The sequence below is a fragment of the Pristiophorus japonicus genome, chromosome 1 (genome assembly GCF_044704955.1).
Source record: "Pristiophorus japonicus isolate sPriJap1 chromosome 1, sPriJap1.hap1, whole genome shotgun sequence".
Lineage (NCBI taxonomy): Eukaryota > Metazoa > Chordata > Chondrichthyes > Pristiophoridae > Pristiophorus > Pristiophorus japonicus.
Window position 1 is genome coordinate 160,122,965 of NC_091977.1, and position 15,376 is coordinate 160,138,340.

Sequence of the window (15,376 nt, forward strand, 5' to 3'; positions counted from 1 at the left end):
CGAACATCCTCTGCTTATGTTCATTTGTGAACGGAGATTCACCAGGTGAGATCCCACTTAACTCTTTATAACAGGACCAACCAAGTGTTCGTATCTGTGCTGATGCCTGGTAAGCATGTGTCCTGTGATGTTGCACCCTCAGAAGGAATTAGCTATTCTGAGGAAACATTGTCCACAAAAGGCATGGGCTGCAGTTCTTCGCATGATGGCCCCAGAAGAGAAGAGACGGATATGATTGAGTCATGGGAATGTAAAAATGTTGAAATTTGCTGGAAAAATAGAAAAACATACTTTTTAAAGTGGCGTGAAACTATTACATGTTAGTATTCAGAGAGATTTAGGTGTCCTCATACAGGAAACACAACATTAGTATGCAGATACAGCAAGCAATTAGGAAGGTAAATGGCATGTTGGCCTTTATTGCAAGGGAGTCGGAGTACAAGAGTAAGGAAATCTTGCTACAATTCTGCGGGGCTTTTGGTGAGACCACAAAGAGTACTGTACACAGTTGTGGTCTCCTTATCTGAGGAAGGATATACTTGTCTTAAAGGTGGTGCAACAAAGGTTCCCTAGATTGATTCCTGGATGATAATGTTGTGCTATGAGGAGAGATTGAGTAGATTAGCACTGAACTCTCTGGAGTTTAGAAGAATAAGAGGTGATCTCATTGAAACATACAAGATTCTGAGAGGGATTGACAGGGTAGATGCCAAGAGGTTGTTTCCCCTGGCTGGAGAGTCTAGAACGAGGGGACATAGGGCTCAATTTTCCCCAGTGATATGCACCGTTTTTAGGCTTAAATTAAAAAATCCAAGTTTCCCCAAAGATTGTGCGCCAGCATAACTCAGTTAGTTACTATTTCTTTAGGTTTGTTTTTTTTGTATCATAGGGGGCATAACCCGATGTCTGCGCCAGTTTTTCACAATTATGCAAGTTGCTGGCTGATGATGGGCAGGAGGCCTTATCCACGTCAGGTATAACGAGACAGGCATTCATACATGCACCTGAGTGATGCAGACTGTGTCAGAAGGCTGCGTCTCCGCAAAGAAGTTGTAACTGAGATCCGCAAGTTAATAAAAGCAGACCTAGAAGCGTCAGAACTGCTTTGTCAGTTAAAGTGAAGGTTACAGCTGCACTTTCATTCTATGCATCTGGATCATTCCAGGCCACAACTGAGGATGTGCGCGGTCATATAGCCGGTCACATTTACAATTGCAATTCCATTGAATAAATGAAAATATTACTTACACTAACTATCTGACCAAGGTCCTGCCACTTCTTTTTGCACTGGCCTCCAGACCTCGGGGTGGTCACCATTGCACAGTAATCTTCTGCAAGCTGGTTCCAGCGTTTCTTCATGTCTTTTGGTGAAACTGTTATGTGACCTCTACTGGTGTTCAACTCGTGCCATCTAGCCTCAATTACAGTAACCAGTGCCTCCACTTTATCCTGCAAGAAATTCTTGGTCCTTGAGCCGTGTTACACTTTGTATTGCGGCTCCGATTTTTCCAATGAGAATTGAAGTTCTCACACACAACTGGCTCTTTAAAAATGGCCGAATACTGACCGGGAGCTGTACTGGGCATGCGCGCCCATAGCAATCACGTCGAAAATGTCCTTTTTTTTTGGCGCATGCATTAGGCTCCACCCACCCGAAGCAACAGGTCAACTGCGCAGCGCCAATTTAAAAAAAAATAGAACGGGGAAACTTGCTACTTACTTTTGTGGAGTAGTTGGGGCCAGAAAAAAACGGGTGAAACTCTGGCAATACACCAAAAAACGGCATTGGGGAAAATTGAGCCCATATTCTCAGGATAAGGGGTCAGCCATTTAAGACTGAGATGAGGAGGAATTTCTTCACTTAGAGGGTTATGAATCTTTGGAATTCTCTACCCAAAAGGGCTGTGGATGCTGAACCATTGAGTATATTCAAGACTGAGATAGATTGATTTTTGGATTCTAGGGAAATAAAGGATATGGGAATCATGCAGGAAACTGGAGTTGAGGTCAAAGATTAGCATGATCTTATTGAATGGCGGAGCAGTCTTGAGGGGCTGTATGGCCTACTCCTGCACCTATTTCTTTAAGTTTTTATGCTCAGAATGATGAGGTGATCATATTTCATTTGGTGCTGAAATCAAATCAATATGACTTAGTCTTGGATGAGCTGTGGGTCAGAGATTTTAAAGCTGTCACCAAGCAGTTGTGAAGTCTGAGTTTCGCCAAAGGGTCCCTCGCGGGATGCTGATATTCTGCTCATCTCCATGGCCTCCTGCTCTGCAGATGTCAAGTGGACGATCTGTGGTGGCCCACCTACAGTCCTCTCCCTCTCATTTTTCTCTCTCTTCTCATGCATGGGGCATGACAGACCAAGGAGTGTTTGTAAGGCATGTGTGCATCCGATGAATGCAGTGCATTTGGTGAGGGTGACTATTTGACAGATGCATTACCAGTGGCACTGGCATGCATTTGAGGACGTGTTGATAGTACCATTTGATGATGTGTGCTGAAATTCGGGAGATCTGACTGAGGTGGTATTACATTACATCAATTTTGGGGTGAGTGGTAATGGTGGATGTCGAAAGTGGGAGGTGAGGAAATGCAATGAATCAGAATGATGGCTGCTGCTCAAACTTAAGTGGCTGTGAGGAGTGATGTGAGAGAGTTCGCTTGACAAGACAGAGTGAGGGGAGTGGGGATGCACTACAGGATGTAGGTGAATCTTCAACTGTGCTCACCTTTCCTGACCTTGTTAGGTCATTATATCGCTTCCTGGAACTGAATTCAAGTATGGAGCACTGCACTCCTGCTGCTGACCTCCCTAGCCACCTCTAGCCACACCTTCTTCATCACAGCAGCAGGTTTCCTCTTGCCATTTTGGAGAAATATGACCTCTTTCCTAACCCTCGCTGCACCCAGTAGTACATCAAGTGACGCCTCACTGAACTGGGTGCAGCCTTTGACCTCTTGACTCCATCTGTAATTTTTTTTCTCTCTCCTACAATGGTCCCAACTCTTCCAAATTCCATCTTTGCAGTGGCCCTTTAAATAGTCGAGGTGAAATCACGTCATGTGGGTGTGCAATAGGCTCGTTCACGTGCGCTGGAGTCTCAAAACCCAGAAGTAAAGTGATGATGAAGTATCATTGTTGAAATTGGACATTACTTACGATCTTCCATGTTTCGCGCCCACTCTCCTCCCCCGCCTTGATCCCACCTCTGTTAATATCAACCCCAGTGTATCTGGACTGATTTATGGGACAGGGTTAACAGGATTTTGTTGTGTTGGAGAAAGACTGTATTACATATACCTGAAGTATTATCAAGTAGCAACAGAATAATTCTAATTTGAACATTACTAAAGACCAAAGAAGGGTCACATGCTTGCAATACATTCACCTTTAAGTCACAAGGTTGTGGGTTCAAACTTCAGTTAATCACCCAATCTAATTTAACACTTCAGTGCTGTACTGAGGTAATGCTGCATTGTCAGAGATTTCATCTTTCAAATGGGATGTTAAACTTATGCCCTGTCTGCCTGTTCACGTGCATATAAAAGACACCATGACATTTTTCTTAGAATAGGGGGATCTCTGGTGTGGTGCCTAAACCAACATCACAAAACAGATTTATTGGTCATTTGTCTTATTGCAATTAGTGGAGCCTTGTTGTGTACAAATTGGTTTGCTATCTTGTAACATGATGATAGAAAACCCAACACACTACCAAACATACTAGAGATACCTTAAACATAATACAACTTTATGTCTCCTAATGGCTTTGTGGGCACATCTAGTGTGATCCCCAGTCTGTGCTGAGTCAGCTAATCTTGGCCAGTGTAGCACAGGATATATATTAGTAACAGCCACAAGTGAAGTACCAGATAAACTATGCACCAGCAAAAATGAATGCAGTCAGGAAAGAAAATTGAAGGTGGAAAAGAGAGAAATTAAAAAAATCTATTAAATCTCCCCCCATAAACTCCAGCTGCATACAATAATATAGAATTAACAGCACAGAAGCAGGCCACTCAGCCCAACAGGTCCATGCTAGTATTTATATTCTACATGAACCTCCTCCCGCCTTACTTCATTTCATTCCATCAACATATCCTATTCTTTTCTCCCTCAGGTACTTATTTAGCTTCCCCTTAAATCCTATTTGCATCAACCACTTGGGTAGAGATACTGGTTGAAGTGTTATTCAACAAAGCAACACGACCTGGGATATAGTTGGCATGATGATTTTCAAACTTCCACTTGACAGTTTATGGTTTATGATGTGCAATAAAATTAGCAGCATCTCACACAACAGCGATTTGCAGAAAAATACACTTTAAAAAAAAACTAGATACTCCTGATTATACTTGATTTGGCATGATAATTAGAATATAGTTAAAAAAAAACAGACTTTTGATCTAGACAGTCTTTCAGGGGCTGCACGGCACATTCACAGTTTCGATGCGCAAAACTTTGTATCGTAAAAAGCTGGTCCTGGGCTGTGCGGGACCAGCAGAGAGGTGTGTGGCCGGGAACGTTGGTCAAGATGGTGTATGACTTGGAGAGGAACTTGCAGGTGATGGTGTTTCCATGCAATCTCTGCCTTTGCATTTCTAGGTAGTGGAGGTCACAGGTTTAGGTGTGCCAAAGGTGGTTTGGAAAATTACTGCAGTGCATAGTGTAGATAGTACACACTGCAGCCACAGTATGCTGGTGGTAGAGGGGTGGATGTTTAGACTGGTGGATGAGGTGCTGATAAAATGGACTGCTTTATCCGGATACTTTTCATTTATGCTACTTTTAATCCATCAATTCAAATTTCTCCCACTACTGGTGATACACCCGAAACCACCCTAATATTATAATTTAAAATGCTCATTGGACACATTTGGAAGAACAAACTTATAACTGCATCCCTTGTTTGTCACAACTAGTAGCAGAATGGATAGCAAGCTGGCGACAACACAGAAAAAGAAAGCAGGGCTTAAAGGTAGTTAATCAGACTAGCGGAAGGTGGCAAGTGGTGCTCCACAGGGATCGGTGCTGGGACTACTGCTGTTCAAAATTTACATAAATGTTTTGGTCTCGGAAATCAGAAGTACAATTTCAAAATTTACAGATGACACCAAATTGGCGGGGGGGGGGGGGGGTACTGCTAGTGCTGAGAAAGACATGAACAAAATAAAATTACATTAATAAACTTGCAGAATGGGTATGTAAATGGCAAATTAATTTCAATATAGCTAAGTTTGAAGTGGTGCATTTTGGTAGAAGGAATAAGGCTTGGAAAATAAGAGTCTAAGGCCTAGAATATGGCCCAAAAACGAGCAGTGTCACGGCCAGTGCTATTTGTCAGTGCCCATTCAAAGTGGTGCAGGTAGCATGCAAAATTCATGCTGCCTGCTCATTATAATGATTGGAACATCGATAGTGCTACACGTGCTGCTGATTAGTTTAGCACTCAACGGAGGAGGAGGGGCAGTGATATCGGGTGCAGTTTAATGGACAGTAATATTTGGCCTAGGCTCTCTGCCTAAAAGGGAGGCGATTTGTGGCATAATTGTACAGCAGCCATGGCACAGCAACCAAGGGAATGAGCAAGAAGATTTTCAGATGCTGCACTGCAGGCTTTGGTCCTGGCGGACTGTGCTGTATCTGCAGGAGGCCAAGGTCATTTGTACAAGGCTGTGTGAGAAGATAGCTGACTATGTCATGTCCATCAACGTTGTCCCAAGGACCTAGATCCAGATCACATGGTCAAGGTGAGTGAAGGCTTCAGCAAATGCCATATCCCACCATCTACACCACAATCCTCACACAATGCTCAGTACACCACACCCCCATCACTCACTTACCAGCAATATCTAGCTATCACCACTCATACCTCACAATCATGGCTTCATTTCACCCTCATAACCTTACCACTACTGCAACAGTCACACCCACATCTCACACCTTGCACACACCAACAGATTTTTAACTATGGCAAGCACATCACCCAAACACATTGTACAACACTCACTGACACACTTCCTTTTTCCTTACAGACAAAGTTGGCACATAACAGGAGGGAGCAACAGCAGACGGGAGGCGGCCAAGCTGCAATACAGAACCTCAGCGACCTGGAGGAATCGGAGCTTGACATTACTGGAGGGGCAGTGAGAGAGTCCGTGGCCATGGGAGAAGTTGAAGCCGTTGTTGATAATGATGGTACGGTCATACCAATCCTTGTTCTCACATTCCATTTCACCCTCATCCCACAATCTCTTCTCACTTAGAAGCTGCTGATGGTGCATGAATGGATATCTTGTTTTCCTCCCCTCACCACAACCTGACCCTTGTGCCTTTCTGCTTTCAGAAAGCCAAGAACTGCAAGCAGGCCAGCCTGTCCCTGAAGTTGTGGAGGACAGTGATAGAGGAGAAGACGACGACACACCATCACTGCATCTGACACTTGCAGACACCAACTCAGAAAATGGCATTGCCTGGAATTTAGAGGGCAGTATAGAGGCGGGATCTGCACATGGTGAGGCACTGAGCACGAGTGAGCTGCAGTCAGGCCAGGGGGAAAGGGAACTTGGAAGCCAGCTCCCCGGAGGGCGAGTTCACGCATGAGTTTTGCTCTACAGGACTTAGATGATGACCTCGTTGGGGCAGCCTTCAGAAGAAGGGTGATGTGCATGCACACAGACATGTTAGGTGCAATGGTAAGCTTGCTAGGGAGCCTCTGGTCAGTGTCAAGGAGCATGGAGGAGTCCGGCTCCAACTTTGCACAGGGCTCTGCAGAGAGCTTGAAACCCATGATTTCCAGGCTGGAAATGATGGACAACTCCAGGAGATATCTTGTGGACTCAGCCTTGATGTCGCGGCTTCCATTGCAGCTCAGGTGGATGCAACCCAACATCTCAGTGCAGTGGAAGCACGGACTGCTCTCCTGCAAGTTGAGTTTGCTGCTGTGCAAGCTCAGACTGCTGCCACCATCGCTAGGTTTACGAGTGTCGAAAGGGACTTGCAGGGTGTCACAGCAGGCCAGCAACCTGTCCTCCAACAGATGGCTAGGATTACTGGAGCGCCACCCCAGAGGAGTGGCAGTGAGTCTGTGGAGCAAGAACCTTTTGTCCTCTCAAGATGACAGCACTCCTACTCCACCACTGTCACTCTACTTGTTGCTGCCTGTCATCCAGCCAGCCCAGACTGAGGTGGTGCAGTCTGCAGCCGGACCTTCTAGGTTCACAGCTGGTCAAGGTTGTTCTGCAAGGCCATCTGCAGACTCCCCCACTGAAAGTCAACAGCCTTCCACCAGCCATGCTGCAGTCACTGGGGAACACTAGAGTAAGTAAAGGCACACGAACGACAGAAATTAAGGGATTGCTCAAGTGTGATTAGTTGATGTTGTAACTTTGATTGCATTCGGAAAAATGTATAATTTTTTTGTTTGGAATGTTTGTTTTGTGGTAGATCTCATTTCAGATTTGTGCCTAGGAGGATGCAATGATGTCTGTGACAGAGGGATGGTATGATGGGAAAGTGGTGAGCAAGAGAGTTCTGTGGTTTCATTCATTGGAATCACAGCCTGTCTGGAACGGGGATTTGCCGCCTGCCTCCCTCCTCTGCCTCCTGAGGTGGTCATGCAATCCTTGGTGGCAAGGGCTGCACCCTCATGATGACCAAGTTGTGGATCATGCATCAGACATGAAATAGGACACCCACTCCGGCGAGTACTGGAGGGCTCCTCACAAGCAGTCAAGGCAGCGGAACCTTTGCTTGAGCACCCCGATGGTGTTCCTGGTGGCTGTCATTATATGAATGCTGGGCACAAGTAGTGGGGTTGTGGAGGGGAGTGCAGGGCATGAATGGTGGGGTTGCAGAAGGGAATCATCAGCCAAGTGCCAACCAGTTAGCCTTGTCTCCGAGCAGCCACCCTCGGGCTTGACATGGTGGCTGGAAGATTGCTGGCACACCAGATTGGCTCATGGTAAAGGTATCATGACTACTGCCAGGATACCGAGCATTCACCATCATGATGCGAGGTAGCACAACAAATGCACATTAAGTGAGTGTTAGCCTTTGCGGTTACGGAACATCTCAGGATTATTATACAGTGCCCACAAAGACGTGCGTGTGCAGTTGAAGGTGCCCTGCACCATGGGACGCCCATTAACTTGGCATGCGCACTGGTCCTGCTTCTCTTTTGTTCAGAGAGAAGGCAATGAAGTCCCTTCTCCTGGAGTAGAGAGCCTCGGTGACCTCCCGGATGCAGCGATGGACAGCGAATTGGGAGATATTATCTATGTCTCCTGGCGAAGAAATTGAAGGCCATGGTGACCTTGAGGGCCACTGGGAGAGCAATGGTGGCCCTGCTCTGAGGCTGCAGGTTTGGTTGCAGGAGATGGCAGGGTTATGTCCTTGGTGAAGCGGAGCCTCCTAATACGTTGCTCCTGGCTTAATTGGAGATAAGAGAAGTGCTCTCGGAAGGCAAATAAATCCGCTGGACCCGATGGCTTGCATCCTAGGGTCTTGAGAAGTAGCGGCAGGGATTGTGGATGCATTGGTTGTAATTTACCAAAATTCCAGAAGATTGGAAAACTGCAAATGTAACGCCCCTATTTAAACAAGGAGGCAAATAAAAAGCAGGAAACTATAGACCAGTTAGCCTAAAGGTAGTAATCTCAGGATTGCTACCAGTGTCATGTGCTAGTCAGAGTAGAAATGGTAGGATAGTTAAGGGGAATACGTGGCTTGAGGAATGGTGCAAGAGGGAGGGATTCAAATTCCTGGGACATTGGAACCGGTTCTGGGGGAGGTGGGACCAGTACAAACTGGACGGTCTGTACCTGGGCAGGACCGGAACCAATGTCCTAGGGGGAGTGTTTGCTAGAGCTGTTGTGGAGGAGTTAAACTAATATGGCAGGGGGATGGGAACTTATGCAGGGAGACAGAGGGAAGTAGAATGGGAGCAGAAGCAACTAGAAAGGAGATAAAGAAAAGTGGAGGGCAGAGAAATCAAAGGCAAAAATCTAAAAGGGTCACATTACAACATAATTCTAAAAGGACAAAGAGTGTTAAAAAAACAAGCCTGAAGGCTCTGTGTCTCAATGTGAGAGGCATTTGTAATAAGGTGGATGAATTAACTGCACAGATAGCTGGTAACGGATATGATGTAATTGGGATTACGGAGACATGGCTCCAGGGTGACCAAGGCTGTGAACTCAACATCCAGGGGTATTTAACATTCAGGAAGGATACACAGAAAGGAAAAGGAGGTGGGGTAGCGTTGCTGGTTAAAGAGGAGATTCACTCAATAGTAAGGAAGGACATTAAGCTTGGATGATGTGGAATCTGCATGGGTAGAGCTGCAGAAAACCAAAGGGCAGAAAACGGTAGTGGGAGTTGTGTACAGACCACCAAACAGTAGTAGTGAGGTTAGGGTTGGCATCAAACAGGAAATTAGGGATGCATGCAATAAAGGTACAGCAGTTATCATGGGTGACGTTAATCTGCATACAGATTGGGCTAAACAAACTGGTAGCAATATGGTGGAGGAGGATTTTCTGGAGTGTATAAGGGATGGTTTTCTAGACCAATACGTTGAGGAACCAACGAGAGAGCTGGTCATCCTAGACTGGGTGTTGTGTAACATAGAAACATAGAAAACATAGAAACATAGAAAATAGGTGCAGGAGTAGGCTATTCAGCCCTTCGAGCCTGCACCACCATCAATGAGTTCATGGCTGAACATAACAAGAGAGAATTAATTAGCAATCTGTGCGAGGCCCCTTGGGGAAGAGTGACCATAATATGGTAGAATTCTTCATTAAGATGGAGAGTGACACAGTTAATTCAGAGACGAGGGTTCTGAACTTAAAGAAAGGTAACTTCGATAGTATGACACGTGAATTGGCTAGGATAGACTGGCGAATGATATTTAAAGGGTTAACGGTGGATAGGCAATGGCAGACATTTAAAGATCACATGAATGAACTTCAACAATTGTACATCCCTGTCTGGCGTAAAAATAAAACGGGGAAGGTGGCTCAACCGTGGCGAACAAGGGAAATTAGGGATAGTGTTAATTCCAAGCAAGAGCCATGTAAATTGGCCAGAAAAAGCATCAAAACTGAGGACTGGGAAAAATTTAGAATTCAGCAGAGGAGGACAAAGTGTTTAATTAGGAGGGGGAAAATAGAGTATGAGAGTAAGCTTGCAGGGAACATAAAAACTGACTGCAAAAGCTTCAATAGATATGTGAAGAAAAAAGATTAGTGAAGACAAATGTAGGTCCTTTGAAGTCAGAATCAGGTGAATTTATAATGGGGAACAAAGAAATGGCAGACCAATTGAACAAATACGTTGGTTCTATCTTCACTGAGGAAGACACAAATAACCTTCTGGAAATACCAGGGGACCGAGGGTTTAACGAGAAGGAGGAACTGAAGGAAATCCTCATTAGTCAGGAAATTGTGTTAGGGAAATTAATGGGATTGAAGGCCGATAAATCCCCGGGGCCTGATAGTCTGTATCCCAGAGTACTTAAGGAAGTGGCCCGAGAAATAGTGGATGCATTGGTGGTCATTTTCCAACATTCTATAGACTCTGGATCAGTCCCTATGGATTGGAGAGTCGCTAATGTAACCCCACTTTTTAAAAAAGGAGGAAGAGAGAAAACACGGAATTATAGACCGGTTAGCCTGACATCGGTAGTGGGAAAAATATTGGAATCAATTATTAAAGATGTAATAGCAAAACATTTGGAAAGCAGTGACAGGATCGATCCAAGTCAGCATGGATTTATGAAAGGGAAATCATGCTTCACAAATCTTCTAGAATTTTTTGAGGATGTAACTAGTCGAGCGGTCAAGGGGGAACCAGTGGGTGTGGTGTATTTGGACTTTCAAAAGGCTTTTGATAAGGTCCCAATCAAGAGGTTAGTGTGCAAAATTAAAGCACATGGTATTAGGGGTAATGTACTGACGTGGATAGAGAACTGGTTGGCAGACAGGAAGCAAAAAGTAGGAATAAACAGGTCCTTTTCAGAATGGCAGGCAGTGACTAGTGGGGTACTGCAAGGTTCAGTGCTGTAACCCCAGCTATTTACAATATACATTAATGAGTTAGACAAAGGAATTGAATGTAATATCTCCAAGTTTGCAGATAACACCAAGCTGGGTGGCAGTGTGAGCTGTGAGGAGGATGCTAGAGGCTGCAGGGTGACTTGGACAGGTTAGATGAGTGGGCAAATGCATGGCAGATGCAGCATAATGTAGATAAATGTGAGGTTATCCACTTTGGTGGCAAAAACAGGAAGGCAGAATATTATCTGAATTATGAAAGATTAGGAAAAGGGGAGGTGCAACAAGACCTGGGTGTCATGGTACATCAAAGTTGGCATGCAGGTACAGCAGGCGGTGAAGGAGGCAAATGGCATGTTGGCCTTCAGAGCGAGAGAATTTCAGTTTAGGAGCAGGAAGGTCTTACTGCAATTGTACAGGACCTTGGTGAGGCCACACCTTGAATATTGTGTAAATTTTTGGTCTCCTAATCTGAGGAAGGACATTCTTGCTATTGAGGGAGTGCAGCGAAGGTTCACCAGACTGATTCCCGGGATGGCAGAACTGACATATGAAGAAAGACTGGATCGACTAGGCTTATATTCACTGGAATTTCGAAGAATGAGAGGGGATCTAATAGAAACGTATCAAATTCTGACGGGATTGGACAGGTTATTGCAGGAAGTGTGTTTCCAATGTTGGGGAAGTCCACAGCCAGGGGTCACAGTCTAAGGGTAAGGGGTAAGCCAGTTAGGACCAAGATGAGGAGAAACTTCTTCACTCAGAGAATTGTGAACTTGTGGAATTCCCTACCACAGAAAGGTGTTGAGGCCAGTTCGTTAGATATATTCAAAAGGGAGTTAGATGTGGCCCTTACGACTAAAGGGATCAAGGGGTATGGAGAAAAAGCAGGAATGGGGTAGGTAATAAAGTTGCAAAAATGATCAGCCATGATCATACTGAATGGTGGTGCAGGCTTGAAGGGCCGAATGGTCTACTCCTGCACCTATTTTCTATGTTTCTATGTTAACATCTGTAGTTGGAAAAATGTTGGAGTTCATTATTAAAGAGGCAGTAGCAGAACATTTGGATAAGCAAAATTCAGTCAGGCAGAGTCAGCATGGATTTATGAAGGGGAAGTCATGTTTGACAAATTTGCTGGAGTTCTTTGAGGATGTAACAAACAGGGTGGATAAAGGGGAACCAGTGGATGTGGTGTATTTGGATTTCCAGAAGACATTCGACAAGGTGCCACATAAAAGGTTACTGCACAAGATAAAAGTTCACGGGATTGGGGGTAATATATTAGCATGGATAGAGGATTGGCTAACTAACAGAAAAGAGAGAGTCGGGATAAATGGTTCATTCTCTGGTTGGCAACCAGTAACTAGTGGGATGTCGCAGGGATCAGTGCTGGGACCCCAACTATTTACAATCTATATTAACGACTTGGAAGAAGGGACTGAGTGTAACACAGCCAAGTTTGCTGACGATACAAAGATGGGAGGAAAAGCAATATGTGAAGAGGACACACAAAATCTGCAAAAGGACATAGACAGGTTAAGTGAGTGGGCAAAAATTTGGCAGATGGAGTATAATGTTGGAAAGTGTGAGGTCATGCACTTTGGCAGAAAAAAATCAAAGAGCAAGTTATTATTTAAATGGAGAAAGATTGCAAAGTGCCGCAGTACAGCGGGATCTGGGGGTACTTGTGCATGAAACACAAAAGGATAGTATGGAGGTACAGCAAGTGATCAGGAAGGCCAATGGTATCTTTATCTTTATTGCAAAGGGGATGGAGTATAAAAGCAGGGAAGTCTTGCTACAGCTACAGAAGGTATTGGTGAGGCCACACCTGGAATACTGTGTGCAGTTTTGGTTTCCATATTTACGAAAGGATATACTTGCCTTGGAGGCAGTACAGAGAAGGTTCACTCGGTTGATTCCGGGGATGAGGGGCTTGACTTATGAGGAAAGGTTGAGTAGGTTGGGCCTCTACTCACTGGAATTCAGAAGTATGGGCCCAACATTGGCCATGACTTGCATCAATTTTTTTGGAGCAAGTTGTTTTTTCTGGCATAAGTTAGAAAATGCCATTTTCCCCAAAAGATTTGCGCCAGAGTAAGTCAGTTAGGTACGATTTTTTTTAGGTCAGTTTTTTTTTCCAAAGGGGGGGCATTCCTAGACACTGATGCCTGTTTTGGCCATTTATGCCACTTTGGCCAGCAAAAATGTACTCCAAATCCACTTAGGTCAGCGTATGCGGCCAGCTCAGAAAAACCTTGCGAGCAGTTAAGAAAAAGCAGCGCACATTCAGCAGACATTAGAGCAAGGATAGGGGAGGGAAGGGAACTGGAGAGGACCTCAACAACCAAGCAGCAAACATTAAGAAAAAGCTCAAACCAATAAAATGCAATCAAAAAAGAAGTAATTCCTACCTTATTTTTAAAGTCTGCCCGGGAAAGGCAGGAGGCCGGCATGTGCGTGAGGCCATTTGGAGGGAAGATGTGTACCGGAGAAGTCACAGCTGCTGAGCCGGGGTGTATCAGAGGGTGGGGGCACCGAGTGACCGGAGGAATCACAGCTCGTGGGTCTGCAAGTCTCACTTCTTCCACCGCACCCCCCCACAATTCTCCTCCTCCCACCCCCCCAAAACTCTCCTCCTCCCACCCCCCCCAAAACTCTCCTCCTCCCACCCCCCCAAAAATACTGTCCTCTTCCCCCCCCCCCAAAAAAACTGTCCTCCTCCCCCGCCCCAAAAACTCTCCTCCCTCCCTCCTTCCCTCCTTCCCTCCCTGCCCCCCCACCCCCCCGTCAATCAAAAGTTTAAAGCACAGCCACACAAGCACAGCCACTAAATAAAAAATAAAAGCAAAGTCCTTACCTGACCGGGATCTCAGCGGGCCCGCCGGCAGGTGCGGGAGGCCACTCGGCCGGGGATAGGGTGCGGCGAGATCAGGCATCCCTTCGGCCTGGGCTAGGGGCTGCGAGCATCGGGTCCTGCTCACAGCCCACAGGATGCACTAGGAGGGCAGGAACATGCGAGCAGCTCTCACTGAGCATGCACGCAGGTGCCGACAGTGCTTTGTGCGCTGGCCCGTTGCTCCGCCCACCCCCCCTTCAGCCTCCACGCCACGCCAGTACTCCGGGGACTGCAGCAGCCAGGATGGGACGAGTGTTTGCCGGCACCTTTTCCAGCGGAGAAAGTCGGTGTACTTGAGGTCAGTGCGCCAACAAAACTGCTTGGGGAAAATCTAGCCCAATGAGAGGTGATCTTATCGAAACGTGTAAGATTATGAGGGGGTGTGACAAGGTGGATGCAGAGGGGATGTTTCCACTGATGGGGGAGACTAGAACTAGAGGGCATGATCTTAGAATAGGGGGCCGCCCATTTAAGACTGAGATGTGGAGAAATTTCTTCTCTCAGAGGGAATTCGCTGACTCAGGGAGCTGTGGAAGCTGGGACATTGAATAAATTTAAGACAGAAATAGACAGTTTCTTAAACGATAAGAGGATCAGGGGTTATGGCAAGCGGGCGGGGAAGTGGAGCTGTGTCCGTGATCACATCAGCTATGATCTTATTAAATGGAGGAGCAGGCTCGAGGGGCCGTATGGCCTACTGCTGCTCCTATTTCTTATGTTCTTGTGACCCTAGTTAGGTAAGGCATCTGCCTGTTGAGCCCTCCTGTCCCTACTACCCCTTCCTCTGCAAACGTCTTGTCCTCTTCATCGCTGCCTCCTCACCCTCTCCCGAAGATACTTCAGCCCGAGGGAGACTGCAAGTAGAGCCCCCATGACTGTGAGCAGAAGCCTTTAAATGAGAATAAAGGCATTCTCCACTTGCAGCAACACTCCCCATGACCTCAGGAACTTTAAGCAAGTTTAGAAAGCTGCAAGAGTTGCAGAAATGTAGACAGAGGCAGTCAAACTGAGAAACCATGTCAGCTTCAAGTTGTTGATGATGATCCCTTTAAATAGGACTGCTGAGGGCTCCATCGTGCTGCTGAACACTTGGTCAGCTGGTTGTGATTAAGAGAAGGCAGCAAGCGAAGTAGCAACATTGAAAATAGCAGATTGCACGTCAAATGAGCATTCCACACCCATTGACGTCACAATCTACCTCATTTCCATTTCTACAGTGAGCTTTGGCAATGGCAGCACTGCCAACCTGTCCAATATAGCGGCCCCCGCAGGACCCAGCAAACCCCCCACCCACCCCCCCCAGATTTCTAGGCCTAGATGACGTAGTGAAGCAAAGGGATCTAGGGGTATATATTTACAAATCTCTAAAAGTAGCAATGCAAGTTAACAAGGCCAGTAAGAATGCAA

The 15,376-nt window shown here is 45.9% G+C and overlaps 1 protein-coding gene across 10 annotated transcripts in view; it reads right to left on the reverse strand.

Annotated features, from left to right (window-relative positions):
- Positions 1-15,376, reverse strand: part of ppip5k2 (diphosphoinositol pentakisphosphate kinase 2) — a 247,870-nt gene that overhangs the window by 181,705 nt on the left and 50,789 nt on the right. The window lies entirely within an intron of this gene.